At 38.1% G+C, this 15,533-nt stretch overlaps 1 long non-coding RNA gene across 1 annotated transcript; it reads left to right on the forward strand.

The window, feature by feature from the left end:
• The first annotated feature begins 1,408 nt into the window (after window positions 1–1,408).
• LOC146489952 (uncharacterized) lies at window positions 1,409–7,631 on the forward strand. The gene is made up of 3 exons (XR_014866866.1): window positions 1,409–4,230; window positions 4,674–4,737; window positions 5,316–7,631. It is a non-coding gene; the product is annotated as an uncharacterized LOC146489952 (long non-coding RNA).
• Window positions 7,632–15,533: the final 7,902 nt, after the last annotated feature.

The raw sequence follows: 15,533 nt of genomic DNA on the forward strand, positions 1-15,533 counted from the left end.
ATAGATAATTAATGCACTAAGTGTTGACTTTTTCTCTCTAGCTGCTTTCTTCCTTTGATCGTTTTTTGGACGAAATTCACTTTGGATTTGTTTCTGATGACGTCTTACAGTCTTGTAAATACGAACATATGCCACAGCTGCTAAGAAAAGTCCAATTATTTCAACGATTGCAACGAGCATGCTATTACGGTTTGGAAGTAGAAAGAATATAAACGCAGCCACACAACTTGTAAACCATAGAGACGCCAACGCCACATAAACACGTCTTGAGGTAACAATTTGCTGATATCGGAGGTGGAGAGAAATCGCCAGAACTCTATCAAAAGCGATGGCCGTTATTGTCAAGAACGACGCACAAGTTAACAGATATATAGCAGCATAGCAAACCGTTAATACTGTAGGGCAGAGAAATTCAAAGTTGTAGTTTCCATCCGCTGCCATATCTAACATCAATGAAACGATAACACCAAACATTAGCTGCGCGAATAATCCCACACCAAGATCAGAGAAAGCGAGACTCAGATACAACTTCTTCAAATTTGCTGGTATTGATGAAGCTTTCAACATGGCGCGAATAACAAGAAGATTTCCGACGGTTGCCAGGAGGCAAAAAAACAAGTTTAAAACACAAAACGCCAGTATGACAGTTTCGTGAAAATACAGAAGCTTCCGGTATTCCTCCGACTTCTTATTACAGAAGTTCACACCCATGGAATATGTGGCCTTTACGTCCTCTTCAAAATTTTCCATTAACAGTTGGAATGAAAGACAACAACAGTTTGGTTTTAAGTGAAAAACAGTCGTAAGATCCCCCGCTTTCTTTTTGTCAAGAAAATAAAATTCTGCATGTAATGTTTGTTAATATTTCGTTTTTTATGCAGATCCCTGCTGTTTATTTAATTTTAAAATTTAATTGTGTGAGTTTTTAATTAACATCCAACCAACACTTTAAACTGCAAGTTATCTTATTCCCAAACGCGTGTTCGTAATAAAATATTGTAATTTTCAACGTGATTCCTATCACTTCCATCACTTTTTTAATCGGCATTTTTCTTAAGAAACTTAACAAATTGCGTCCTGTGCTGTGGGGGAATATGATTTTGGCCATGGCATTGACCCGGGGGCATTGACTTGACTTCAATTCTCAACGTTAATCAGTTCACATGACAGTGATTTCCATAGTTAGGTTATTAAAATGCGGATTTTCTTCATCGGATTTTCTGTATTTTGATTGGTTAAACGCAAACAGATTGTGTAAGAGTTGGTATTAACCTGAATGGATCCCGCGGGTCTTGGCTGATCTATTCATGATATTATTCATGAGCTACTTTCATACAGTTACGTTTACAAGAGGAGAAAAACTGTATATTTGTTTTGTTTTGCTTTTTTCCTCAGATCTTTGGAATCCAACCATAAACGATGGAGTTGATTTTTACGAAGACCTTTCCACTGCTGTTGCGAATGATCGTGACTTAAGAAACTCATTTAGATAACACATTTTCTTTCTACGTAGTGGTTGCTACGCAGAGGCTGAAAAGTGATAGTTGTATTTTGAGCTGAAAGGTGTGATGTTGGAACGGTTTAGCTGTTGACTGTTCAGCACAGTGCCTTGATCTTGTTCATGTTCCAGGAAAAAACTGAGGCCAGACGATTTTGAAAAGAGAAAAAGAAACAAGTCATTGAACTGCGGAACCGAACTCCAGATAAGTTATTACGAAGCGCATAGGGCGGAGGCGAGCGGAATACGAGGCACGTTGTCTATTCCAAACAAACTTCGGGCTGTACAGGAATCATTAGGGCATACAGAAGAAATTGCAGTACGCAGCGATATATTTAACGTTGGCAAATTCAACGGAAGAAACGTCTTTCATCGGATTTTATCTTTATTTTTTGTTTTCCGAATGAATCAGGAACCCAGATAAGCAAAGGAATTGGTGCTGATGTTATTGCCTTTGTTAAAGTTTCAAATCAATACTGTTCCATTTTTGTATAAAAAGGGAATATTTCACTCAATGCAACAACATGAAACTCATAAAAATTCTCCCTGGCGTTATATTGGAAAGAACTCTCGTTTATAACTATTTGACGTGCTGTTCCCCATAGCGTAATTAACGTCTACTTAGCGGCGCATCCCAATCTTCATATCATTCAGTTCGGAATGCGATGACTCAATACCAGACCTGAGACTTCTAAAGAGAGTTTATGCGGTTTTCTACGCTACCAGAGATACAATGTGGCACAGGAGTTATTCATGACGCGTGAGCCGAGCAAAAATATGCTCGTGATACGGGAAAACCCGCTTACCCCGGGAGGGGAAGGCGAATGGGTTGGGTATAGTCCCTTTGTACAATCTTTAAAGGTATGAGTGGCCCAAAGGGTATGAACTTTAGCTGCCCCATCTGAAAACAGGTATGTTAATTACTCTCTTAAACTAATGTTGAATAGTTGCAGAATATTTCTTGAGGGGATAGACATTGTTTAAAAAAAAACGTTCATTAAATTGATGTCAAAGTTTTTGTGCTCTTTTCATAAAGAATTAGTGATTTGTCCTACAGTGAATTGATACTAGCATGAGTAAAGTATAAATAGCAAAAAATTTGGAAGTCATGCTCTGAAGCTTTCATTCAACTGACTAAACTTCAGGATTTCATCCAGAAACTCAGACAACCTTGTTTTACAGCATAGTAAACACGACCACAGGAAAGCGGTCCTGCTCATCAGCCGCCTCAACATAGGATTTCATCCACGGACCCAAAAGTCCGGACCACGTTGTATATCAACATAAAAAGCTCACACGAAAGTACTGCTGAGTACCCTTACTTTTAAATTGTCGCACTCTAGAAATTAATATTTGCTACGTCTGTTTTCGTGTGTTATTTTGTTTTTGTATTTTTTCAGGCCTGTAATTGGCGAGTCTCTCATTTCCGGGAATTAGTGAAGATATTGAAATGATACGAAAATAAATAAACGGATAACATTCTATACGAATATTAAAAAGATATGCATGCCTTTGCACCCCTTCTCTATTAAGCTCTCCAATATAATAAGCCTCCCGTTTGAAGGTGAGGATTTTTAACTAGCCTCCTGCCTCTTCTCCATTAAGCCCCCCTCCTATTTCTATGCTAGAAAAACATAAAAGACATACTTCAAAACCTCAGGTGTACCAATGGTCAAATATCAGTCAATTTTTCTGTATAGAGGACAGTTGGTCTTCACTTCTGAGGAGTGTTCTTGCGCCAAGCTAAAAATGACTTTGTGATTCACGAACCATTTTTGCTGTTTCAGTCAGTTGTGAGGTTTACGATTATGGAAAAGCTAGTTCAAGTTTTGTTCAAAACCATGTTTGAAGTAAGCCTCCGCTATCAAGCAGCCCATCTCTCACAGTTTAGGATGTCATCCATAGACTCAAATCCTAGCAGTATGCAGGATGTTTGTCCCATGAACCTAGTTTCATGGCCTTAATTAGCTCCCACGAGTCTCCTGTAGCTCAGTGGTAGAGCATCCGAACTAGTAATCGGAAGGTGTTAGGTTCGACTCCTGAGGAGCACTCGGATGTCTTTTTTCCGAGTATGCCTGTGTCACTTTCTAGAATAATACATCATTCTCAAGAACTACCTTGTGCAGCATAATTAACAGCACCACAGGAAAGTACTGCTCAGTTGCTTTCATTTAAATGCATGGTTATATTTTAGGATTTCAGACACAGACTTTAAAGTTAGAATCACGTTGTACAGCATAACTAGAAATACGTGACTCGCAAAACCTCGAGAAGCCAGCGCTGGGTGGAAAGCACTCTTTACTTGTATTGAAGCATCAAATGAGGAGATTAAAAGGTTTCTTAACAAAGCAACTATTTTGATGAGCATGGTCTTTTCGTAGTTTCACAGGCCCGTTTGCGGTTGAAATCTTATGACACGACAAAATGTATAACGGGCGTGCAGCGCTGTCGTGTTCGATGAACTTATTTCCCACGGAAAATTATTTTACCGCGGCCACAAAACGTGTAATTTCTTCAATGCAATCTTTCACAAAAAAGATTTCTGGAAGAAAGGGAAAGGATTCTGCAGGGATATTTTCATCCAGTGAATATTCAGGAACATTGCAGTTAAAACCAATGCCACGTTTTTCTCTTTAGGTACATTCAGGTGCCGAAAAGGATTGGGTCAATTTGGAACTCCACAAGTACTGCTGAACAGTAACAGACAAATTCAGAATCGAATGATTTGAAAGGTGAGCTCATAAGCTTCTCTGGCATACGATAATTGTATATAGCCTCTCTATCGATTACCAGTAAATCTAAAACTAACTAATAATGTGTATAGGTTTCTCTCATTTGAGCTTCAGTAATATACTAGCAGTCACGTACAAATTGGTCTTAAACTGAACATGGAGCGAAACTTCACGGAGGATACTTTTTTATATTAATCTGTTTAAGGGTGTTGGTATTTTGGTTAGAAAAAGGCATGGATTCTGACCATGTTATAAAGGGTATTCTCTTTCTGTCTCCGGTATTTCTTTTGTCGCGTTTCTCCCCGGATGTTTTATTTCCTCATGCACCGTGTCTGCTCAATGATACAATCGAACGTTCTTAACAGCTTTATATCACGGACCTATGAGAAAGGCAATGAGAGTCCTATGACATGTACAATTTTCATAATCTTTTTTCTTTAAAGCCCGGTATCACAAGACCACTACCAATTAGAAAAAGACTTCCTAAAGATGAAGATTCATTGAAAGGTGAGCTGACAAACTTACCCTCACATGGTGATCAGCGTCGTATTTCTGTTTACAGCGTAGCAATACATATTAGAACAAACAAATCATCCAAATTTACTGATTTCGCGGTAGGAGGTCTACCTTGTTTTCATGGATAGTTAGTTATTTGCGTCCAAGAAGGTTTTGTTAATGACCCATTTTGGTCTGATATATGTTTCATCCTCTCGTCGTTTATCCCAGATAGATGGTAACATTTTTTTCTACACTAAGTAGAAGGCCTTTCTTAGAAAAAGTTCAATTTGTTTTAAATGAAGTTAGCACCTTAAAGTGGGGAAGATTTAAAGGAGCAAGTTTGCAATAGGGCGAGATGAAGTTTCAATTTTCGCTTTCAGTTAAACTATGGGCCGGACATCCTCGACCAACAAAATTTAAGATTTACTTGTCCCCGGAAGAGAAACAAACAGTACATTATATCTTAATTGTTATTGTGCTGTGTTTGTAACTATGTTTACGTCAATGGGAACTGCTAAACGATAATGTGAAAAATATTGTGTTGTCATGCTGTCAAAGTCTGTGAAATTATTTTTATTTTTGTACAGTTTAAAACCATCCAACCATATTTTCCTTCGCTGCTCATAGTTGGGTCCGTCAGTCGCCAGGCGATGGAGAGACGAGAACTGTGGAACAAGGAAGAGGATTGGGCTTAGTACAGAGGACGGAGGACTTTCGAAATCCCTTGACGCAAGGTTTATTTCTTAAAAAATTGTAGCATATAGACTTTAAATTCAGGGCACAGTTGTTCAAAGCTGATTAATGCTACCTAAGATATGGTTTCATTTGCCAAAACTGTATCTATCTCAGAGTTTTTCAATGCTAAATTGTTCACCATTAGAATGAAAAGGAAAATAAAATGAGCAAAAGATTTCAATTATGAATTTGAACTCCGGTCACTTATCCTTGAGAAACGGAATTGTGCTTCAAACAACTGGACCCAGGAGTATATTAACTTTCAAAATTTATAAGAAGGTCTGTCATGGCAACGTATCAGCGTACGTTTCGCTATCAGAAAATTGCCGACGTTTAGTGTTTACAGTTAAGGTGCAGAGGTTGAACCAAGCAAAAGATCAGCATTATTTAGCAACAAAATTGAAAACAACAGAACGAAGAAACAAACAAATAGTATCACCGAAAAGTACTGTTCGAGAAGCTAGTTCCAGTGATCACATATATAAAGAGGTTTGATCATGACTTCTTGTACATCATCGTCGTAAACAGCACCACTGCGAAGTACTGCTGAGTAGCTTCCATTTCAATAGTCACACGTTAGGATATCATATATCTGAGCCGATTTTCCAAAAGGTGGCTACAGAAATTGAGCACATTTTGAGACTTTCTAGGCTGAAGGAATATGCTAGTCATTAACGATACTTTAGTTACGGTTCATCACAAGAAAGTAAGGTCAGAAAATACTATGCAAGAGAAAAGAGGGGCTTTTCTTTGGAATTAGACATGACATTGACATCTGAGTGAAATGAAACATGACCTGTGATCCGACTAAATAAGTATGACATTTGGCAGTAATTAACGGCACCAACGCATCTTAAATATCACCCAAAACCCGGTCTTTAAGCGCTCAAGTCTAGCTTTCTACAACAGAATCGGCTTAATCACTTAATCGGAGCAAGACAACGTTTTAAATGGATTTTCCGTCTTCATTCTAGATTCATGACACAATGCGAATCACGCCATACGAACACCTGGGAATTATTTCACACTCGAGACCGGAAATCCGACCCAAAATCGCACTTCTCGATTTATCGATCACCAGCCTAACAACGCTACAGTTATAACGGCGAAAAATAATCGAATAGCTTTTCAAACGCACGCTTTTTGAAGAGAAAATCCTTGCCATTTCTTGCTCGTGTTTTGGCCATATTACGTTAAGTCCCACATTTCGAGAAATTTGAACGGGGAACAACATACAGCGGTTTTCAACAAGAAAATAAAAGAAGTCTTTGGCTATGTTAAAAATTCCCGATAATTTCACGCTTCCCGACTAGAAATCATCCCTAATACCTACTTTCTACGGCCAAAGACTCTCACCTCCTCAACCAAAGCTCACAATGTGCAATCCTTAGTCCCCGCCCGAGTAACTGAAAATTACCCGTTTAGCTCAAAAGAGAACTAGCATAGGAAGCATATTAGACGAGGCAGGAACTGCACTCGTAAGACTTCTTCCCTCACGAGACTTAATGATGTCCTAGGGAAAACTTTGCTTCAGGAAGCCAAAAAAAACGCAAAGTCTAAGTCAGAGTCAGAGTCAGAGCAAGCCGAATTCAAAGCGAATTTCTTTAAGAATAACTACTTTTCTTATTGTAACTATTATTTTTTTTAGCTCATATTAGTATTTTATTTCCTTTATTTGTTTTTATTACTAGTCAAGATATGATTAACGTTTCATCAATCGTGTGTATATTTTTAATTTTTCTTTTTTTTTTCTTTTTTATTTGCAGAAAATGGAAGATTTCTTTAAGAGTAACTACTTTTCTTGTTGTAACTTTTATGTTTTTAGCTCATATTAGTATTTTATTTCCTTTATTTGTTTTTATTACCAGTCAAGATAGGATTAACGTTTCAGTCTTCAATCTGGTGTATATATTCAATTTTTCATTAGGTAATTGAGGCAGAAGATCTAAAAAAGTTATTTAACTTTCCTTTTCAATGGTCTAACTAGTACCAACATAACCTTAGTGAAGTGAAAAAGGCTCAAGCGTTTAATTAAGGACTGCGCTTGCTAGCACAGAGGTATTTTTGCCAGTATATGACTAGGCGAGAAAACCAGATCTTGGCAAAGGCTGTTAGAATCCAAAACAAAAATTAAGGGTGACCATGCATTTTTTCGAAATAATTGAGCAATTAAGAGCGAATGCCCACAAGAATCAAACAAAATCGGAAAATAGCGGCAAAAGTGTAAAACCTCAAAATCGCTCAAACTTTGGCTATCAGTAGCCCACTTAGTTATTTCTCGCAATGTAATTAATTTGTCAAATAACTTTTTGTTTTGGCGGAAAAATGACTATAATAAATGTCGGTGATTGCCACGAGAAATTTCGACTTGAAAATTAACGGTTTTTAAGCAAGCCGCTCGCCTTATAATATATTAACTGTGGAGCAAGAAGACATCCTCTTATTATCAGCTTATTTTACATCTCTTCCCAATTTGATTTCATTATTTCTATGAAGTTTGAAAAAAAAAACATGACATCGAGAGGGACCTGAGCGAAATCCCACTGTTACTCTATGGAAGTGACGAGCTAAATTTAAAAGATAATTCACTGTACTACCTTTATCACAAATGGGGTGAAATTTCAAGAGTAAAGTAAGGAAGAAATGGGCTCTTAATTGATGTAACGTTTGTTCTGGGGAAACTAAATTGTTGTCTATAACAGAGCGCTAAAAACCACTGAAATACAGTCAAATAAGAGATTGCGTGACAGATCGTGATAGAGGTTACAATTGTGTTTTACGGATATTTAAGCCCGAACTCGATATTAATGCTGTTCAAAAACAACAGCATTCTCTTTTGAGAATGTAATGGTTTTCTCGTACTATATGAAATTTCGTTCGTTCCTTGTGTAAACAAATTCATAACTCTCAAGAAAAATGCTATTATTGCCGACTTCTGAAATCATTGATTGGCAACAAAATTTCAGCTACAGTCGGACCTCTATTAAGCGGCCACCCTGGGGACTTTGAAAACTGGCCGCTTAATAGAGCTTGGCCGTTGAATAGAGGTATCGAATACAGCACTTTAATGACAAAATAATAATTCGGGACTTTGGAAAGTGGCCGCTTAATGGAGGGTGGCCACTTAATAGAGGTCCGACTGTAGTTGTGTATAAATGCCGTATTTCCTCGAACAATAGCCGGGGCGATTTTTTTCCACACCAAAAGAGCGTCCAACTGGGACAAACTTTCCCGTTGTATTAACAATTCGTTCGGATGCTACTTTGGAAATACCCCGATCCGCTTTTTCCATGTTTGGATAGGATTTGAGGTACACAGCACTTAACGCCTGTGATATGGGCAAACGGTGTCCAATTTCCGTGTTGAAGTCTCTTTCTCCTTGAAAACACCCACTCTAGCAAGTAGCGGTTCCCTCTCCGTGTTTACTCCAGAAAATGACCAGTAAGAGCAATGATCCGTGATATTCTTGAAGCAATTGCGTGAACTTATTATTTCAAGACTCCTTCTTTTATCTAACCTATCATACGAGCAGGCTGTTTCAGTTATACTCTGAAAAGAGCACGAAAACTGCGAAAACGCCATTGCAGTGCGGTGAGGGTAAGAGGCGGAATGAGTTTGCGGAATGGAATGTGGAATGACGTGCGGAATGGCATAATTATGCAAAATAAGAATTGCGGAATGACATAATTATGCGAGATACGATTTATGCATAATGACTCACAGAAATACATTAAACTGAAAAAGCGCGCCTTTTTTTGGGCGCCAATTTGCAAATACAGCCTTTTTGTAACCATTCAACCGAAGAATGCATCACAAAAACCCAAACGATGGTATCTTCGAATTCAAACTTTTTTCCTTCGATTCTCATCGCATAGCCGTTGATGCAACATAGCAGCTCGTGGACTTTTATCGTTCGCGAGTGAACACAAGATTTGTAATACATTTGCATTAAAGAGGTTTGTTTATTTACGTAACCTGGTTTCCATTCCACACGAGTCGTCCGCCATGACGGGAGATGTATACCACTCAATCGAAGGCTGGTTAAACTTGACATGTTTCAAGCTTTCACTGCGCCTCGCAGGAAAAAGGCGTAAGTAAAGAACCGCCTCTGTTTATTTTTGAAACGATTTATGTCAGTTGTCGAGGGTTTATCTGGTTATGACGAATGTGTTGTGGTTCGGTCATGCTCATTTCCGTTGTTTTACGTTTTATATTAATCAATTTATCATACACAGCCAAACACACACACACACACACGCAAAAAATAAATAAATAAATGAAAACGAAAATAAACATTTAACATACCGCAGAACTCTTTCCCCGTATTTTAACGTGTAGATTTCGGTTTTTTATTTTCGAAGGAAGGATCTTGATGTAACAAAATTTCCAACTCCAACATTTTATAAGAAACTATATCTAAGCAATTCGGGAAAGATTTCCGCACAGCCCCATACATTATTTATCCATGCACAACTGTCACACTAACCCACTTCCAAAAACGACGAGCGTGAAAACAGAGTGTGAGTCGCAAAATGTATAGATAATTATGCCTGGGGCTGTGCAGATATCTTGACGCAACTCGTACTAAAAATACTGTAAGAGACTAATGTCACTGGAAGCCTCGGTAATTAATACCATACCGTAATTCTTATCTACTTTCTTTTCTTTTTCCTTTTTCTGTTTTTGTTTTAAAGAATCGATATAAGCTTGTATTGTACTGGTTATCCCATACCATGAAATCCCGGTTTTAAGTCCCCCTCCCCTGCTAATAAATCGCCTCGATTTTTTGGGCCATCTATTTGTAAACGAAAATTTTATTCCGTGATAAACCCCTACCACTCTTCCACTTATAGGCCCATCTTTGATCTTTATATAAACACGTACCACCCCTTCCCCCCTTGCCCCTAAAAAAGCTGTTGACATTTCCTTTTTACGTATCCCCACCAGTAACCGGAATTTTACGGTATTATGGTCTGTGCCTCATTACAAGAGCCTGTGAAGTTTTCCTAGACTCAACCTATTGTTGACTTTTTTGGTTTTCCTTGTTTTATCTGATTGGTGAGTATCACAGGTCTCGCAGAGGTAAACCCATAAATGGTTGGATTGCTCAGTAGCTCAACAACAGTAACTCAAGTAGCTCTACAAACACGTAATGTAACCACACTTACACCCCAGGGGAAGGGGGGACTCTTACATAAAACTGAAGGGACAAGCCGTCAAAAATGTTGAACAGAATGTTCTAAATTGTACCAGACTCTCTTGGCATAGGTGTGGCCCCAATGTAGTTTCCTTAAGGGTTACCAAAACAAAATATTGAAATAATCAAGCAGTTTCCTCATAGCACAGAACAAAAAAGCTTTCCTTTGAGGTTTTGAAAGCAGAGATTCAGATTTCCACCGCAATGGTACAAAACTGCACATTTTCAACCCCTGTCAGGGACAAGCATTTTTACATCGCCCTAAAATTGACCTCCCATTTCCCCTTGGGGTGTAGAGCAATAATAACTAACTGTTCACATGGAGTTAACGTTTGGCAACAACAACAACAAGCAAGAGAGGATCAAAAGTATGAATTCTCCATACATGTTCCGATACATACCCAGCTGTTCACTATTTATGACTTTTTTTAGGTCAACCATACAACCAGAGTTTTTTTTGGTTTTTTGTTTACGTACACATAATTTTTTTAAAAATTAATTTTTATGATCCTTGATGACTGACCTAAAAATAAACCAAGGGGAATCATCATCATTCCAATAAGTCATGAAAGACCATTAGAGGATTAACCCCACACATATACTTGATCCTCTCTTATGACAACCAAAACTATATCCACCATAACTTTAGCTGGTAATTCTAGTTGTCATAGCAGTTTCCATGTCCACATGTATAACGCTTGTAATATTAAAACTCTACAAACAGTATCTTCATTTAACATAAAGTTTGAAGATACTTAAGCATAACATAAACAAGGCTGTTTTCACGCCAAAAAATGAGTTGTTCATTACATAATTAGGGACCGATCGTTTACTACGTCCTAGGGGGGGGGGGGGTGTTTTTTGAGGGGGGTAATTTTCTTAAACTAGCTCTTTTTTTGGGGGGGGGGTAATTTTGTACCTTGTACGAAAAGTGAGGGGGGTAAAATTTTAAGGGTACCAACTGAATGTATTTCGCAATCATTCTTCTTCGTTGGTAAAATTGACTAGATACTTCTCCATATCGCTACTATTCTTCAGAGCAACAAAGATCTTGCACGTAATAGGTTGAGTAGTGACATAGACAGGCAAACCGTGTATTTCATCAAGCAGTTTATCTCTGGGCATCTCTCAGTTTATTCTCTGGGCAAAAAAATTGACCAAAAGACGAATAGAGATGGTAGGCTTCTTCAAAATCTATATATCCACATCCTTGATCCACATCCATACATCAAATGCTCCTGTACTGCTCTCAAACCCCGAGCTGCTTTGACCATCTGTGTACCTTCTTTTGACGACTGTGAAGAATAGACTCCAGCAATAACAAAACATTGCTATTATCAAGACATTGAAGAGATATTCTAAGGTACGTTCCCTTACTTGAATTTCGCCTAACTTCTGATTGTTTCTCTTGCCAGTTCAGATTCAGAGAGCTAGCGACTTCCGCATGTAACCAGGCGTTGTCACCAGGGGCCCGTTTCTCGAAAGACCCGGTAACTTACTGGGCCCGATAAGTAATTTTGGTGACAAATGTTTCTTAACAGAAGTCAATTTTTGTCAGCTTTGAATACTAAATTTTAAAATCATGTTATTCTATGAAAACATTGGCCAAGTACCATGTCTGTTATCGTTCTGTAATTGGCGAAAATGGGCCCAGTAAGTTACTGGGCTTTTGAGAAACAGGCCCCAGGAATTTCTCAACAATTCAACCGCCAGGCCAACCTTAGGGGGGGGGGGGTAAAATTTTCAAACTTTCATTGCAGTGGGGGGTAAAACTTTTGTTTGAAAGATTTTTTGGGGGGTAAAGTTTTCATACACTCGATTTTTTAGAAAACCACCGCCCCCCCTTCTAGGACGTAATAAACGATCGGTCCCTTAGTTATGTAATGTAATTTGAAAACAACTCAACAAACTTATCGTTTTCAAAGTGATGTTGTAATGTTCTTGCTTACAGTTTGTAAAATGTCAAAAAAAAAATGATTTAATTTGGAATCTTGCCAGTATACAACAAAGATGCATTATCATTTAATTAGGACAAAATTTAAAAGCAAATTCTAAACACTGATCGATTTTAGTTTTTATTTGTCTGAGACAGTTCAAGTATCAGACAAAATGGTCAGTAAAATAAGAAGAAAAAAAAAAGCCGAAAAACCAGTATATAATACTAACATATTCTTTAAGGCTTTTCCCCACTATAAGCTAGCATAAATTATGTTGATGGTTGAAAAACCTACTTAGATACCCACTTCAAAGATCAGAATAAACAATGTTTGGGGTAACATGTTTTATACTTTGAAAATAAAATACAATGTGACTGGATTGTTCAGCCATTGTTATGGATGATAGTTGTTACAGTGGTGAAGAAGCTTTCTCCATCTTAGGAATATTTTGGGATGTTATCAGTATGATTTATTTGCAAGTTCTTCTAACTGTAAAGTATACACGCTGAAGGTGATTCCGTCACTTATAAGTCAGAGGGACATGCACTATTCATGGTTAAAAATGGGCATGGGTGTTATTTCAACACGTTGTAACAGTTATTGCAGTTCCCCTCCCCCTACCTCTCTCTTCTCCAAAGTGGACTGAATTTCATGTTTCCTCTCTAAAACCGAGATTTTATGGTTTTGGATAACCAGTACAATACAAGAAAGTAGGCTTCAAGTGACATTAGTCTCTTACAGTATTTTTAGTACGAGTTGCGTCAAGATATCTGCACAGCCTCATGCATAATTATCTATACATTTGGCACACACTGTTTTCACGCTCGTCGTTTTTGGAAGTGGGTTAGTGTGACAGTTGTGCATGGATAAATAATGTATGGGGCTGTGCGGAAATCTTTCCCGAATTGCTTAGATATAGTTTCTTATAAAATGTTGGAGTTGGAAATTTTGTTACATCAAGATCCTTCCTTCGAAAATAAAAAACCGAAATCTACACGTCAAAATACGGGGAAAGAGTTCTGCGGTATGTTAAATGTTTATTTTCGTTTTCATTTATTTATTTATTTTTTGCGTGTGTGTGTGTGTGTGTTTGGCTGTGTATGATAAATTGATTAATATAAAACGTAAATCAACGGAAATGAGCATGACCGAACCACAACACATTCGTCATAACCAGATAAATCCTCGACAACTGACATAAATCGTTTCAAAAATAAACAGAGGCGGTTCTTTACTTACGCCTTTTTCCTGCGAGGCGCTGTGAAAGCTTGAAACATGTCAAGTTTAACCAGCCTTCGATTGAGTGGTATACATCTCCCGTCATGGCGGACGACTCGTGTGGAATGGAAACCAGGTTACGTAAATAAACAAACCTCTTTAATGCAAATGTATTACAAATCTTGTGTTCACTCGCGAACGATAAAAGTCCACGAGCTGCTATGTTGCATCAACGGCTATGCGATGAGAATCGAAGGAAAAAAGTTTGAATTCGAAGATACCATCGTTTGGGTTTTTGTGATGCATTCTTCGGTTGAATGGTTACAAAAAGGCTGTATTTGCAAATTGGCGCCCAAAAAAAGGCGCGCTTTTTCAGTTTAATGTATTTCTGTGAGTCATTATGCATAAATCGTATCTCGCATAATTATGTCATTCCGCAATTCTTATTTTGCATAATTATGCCATTCCGCACGTCATTCCACATTCCATTCCGCAAACTCATTCCGTCTTTTACCCTCACCGATTGCAGTGCTGCACAATACAAGAAAACTATACAAAGCGCGTCACTCTGAGTAAGAAAGTTCCGTGGGAAAATTCCAAACCTTTTGCGTGGAACTCGTTTATAATTGGCTATCAGTATAGCAACACGCTCAAATAGTTAATAATTTCAAGAGTCAACAAAATAATTCTTTCCAAGGGTCCGGACGCACTGGACTGACAAAATTTGTTTGGCCCTTCCAAAAATCTCGACAAAATTTGTCTCTGCAAAATTTTCAATTTGTCAAGCGTGGGCGCACTGAGACTCAGCAAAATATTTGTAAACCACAAGTGTCAATCACAGGGAAATAAACACCATCGATTGCGCGCTGTGCGTGGGAAAGGTTACTTCAGATCTCAGGAGTCATGGGCTTATGGTGATCTTTAACCGCTTCGATCGAATATGTTGCCTCAGCATATTATTGCTTGTATTCTAGTTTTTTTTCTTCCTTGAATTCGTTCAACTCCCAGCAGAGGCATTTGCTACTTGTACCATACCAGTGGAGGCTTCACCTTGTTCGACTGCAACTGGTTCAGTGATTTGTCCTTAGGAGCCGGCGAAAGCCTCATTCTTATTATTGGAACCAACCTAGGCCTTTGCAATTCTTGGTTTGAAATTCATTTTCATAGGCGTAATATCCCCGAAGAATTCTTTTAGTGATAATAATAGAAATGACAGGCCTGCAAGACTCACTGCGTTATGTTGTGTACATTTTTATGAACGCTGCCTTATATTTTTGCAATTTTTTATATATTATCTGAAATGCTCCCACTAAAAACAGAGATCAAATTTTCTTGATTGACATTTTCCTTCAAATCATGGCGTGTAAATTAACAAATCTGTCAGATTTCACGCCTGACAAAAATTTGTCCTGCTCCGAGGCAGGACGACGGCGTCTCTGAAGTTTGGTAAGCCTTGACAAAATTTGGTAGATCTAAAAATCACCGGGCGCACTTGTCTCAGGGAATTGGTGACAGATTTTTTCGCAAAATTAACAAAAATTTGCCCAGTGCGTCCGGGCCCTTGCAAGTCTAATATTAAACAGAAACTAGGGACTTTAAATTTTGAAGTCTCTGTTTTGCCAGCTTTCTATAATTTGTGATCATCCGCATTCGGTTTTTTTCTTTTTAAACTAGTAAAGAAACTCGTAATCATCCAAGTAAAGAGACAAGTATGTGCA

The sequence above is a fragment of the Pavona decussata genome, unplaced genomic scaffold, assembly GCF_977016875.1.
Source record: "Pavona decussata unplaced genomic scaffold, jaPavDecu1.1 SCAFFOLD_2, whole genome shotgun sequence".
Lineage (NCBI taxonomy): Eukaryota > Metazoa > Cnidaria > Anthozoa > Scleractinia > Agariciidae > Pavona > Pavona decussata.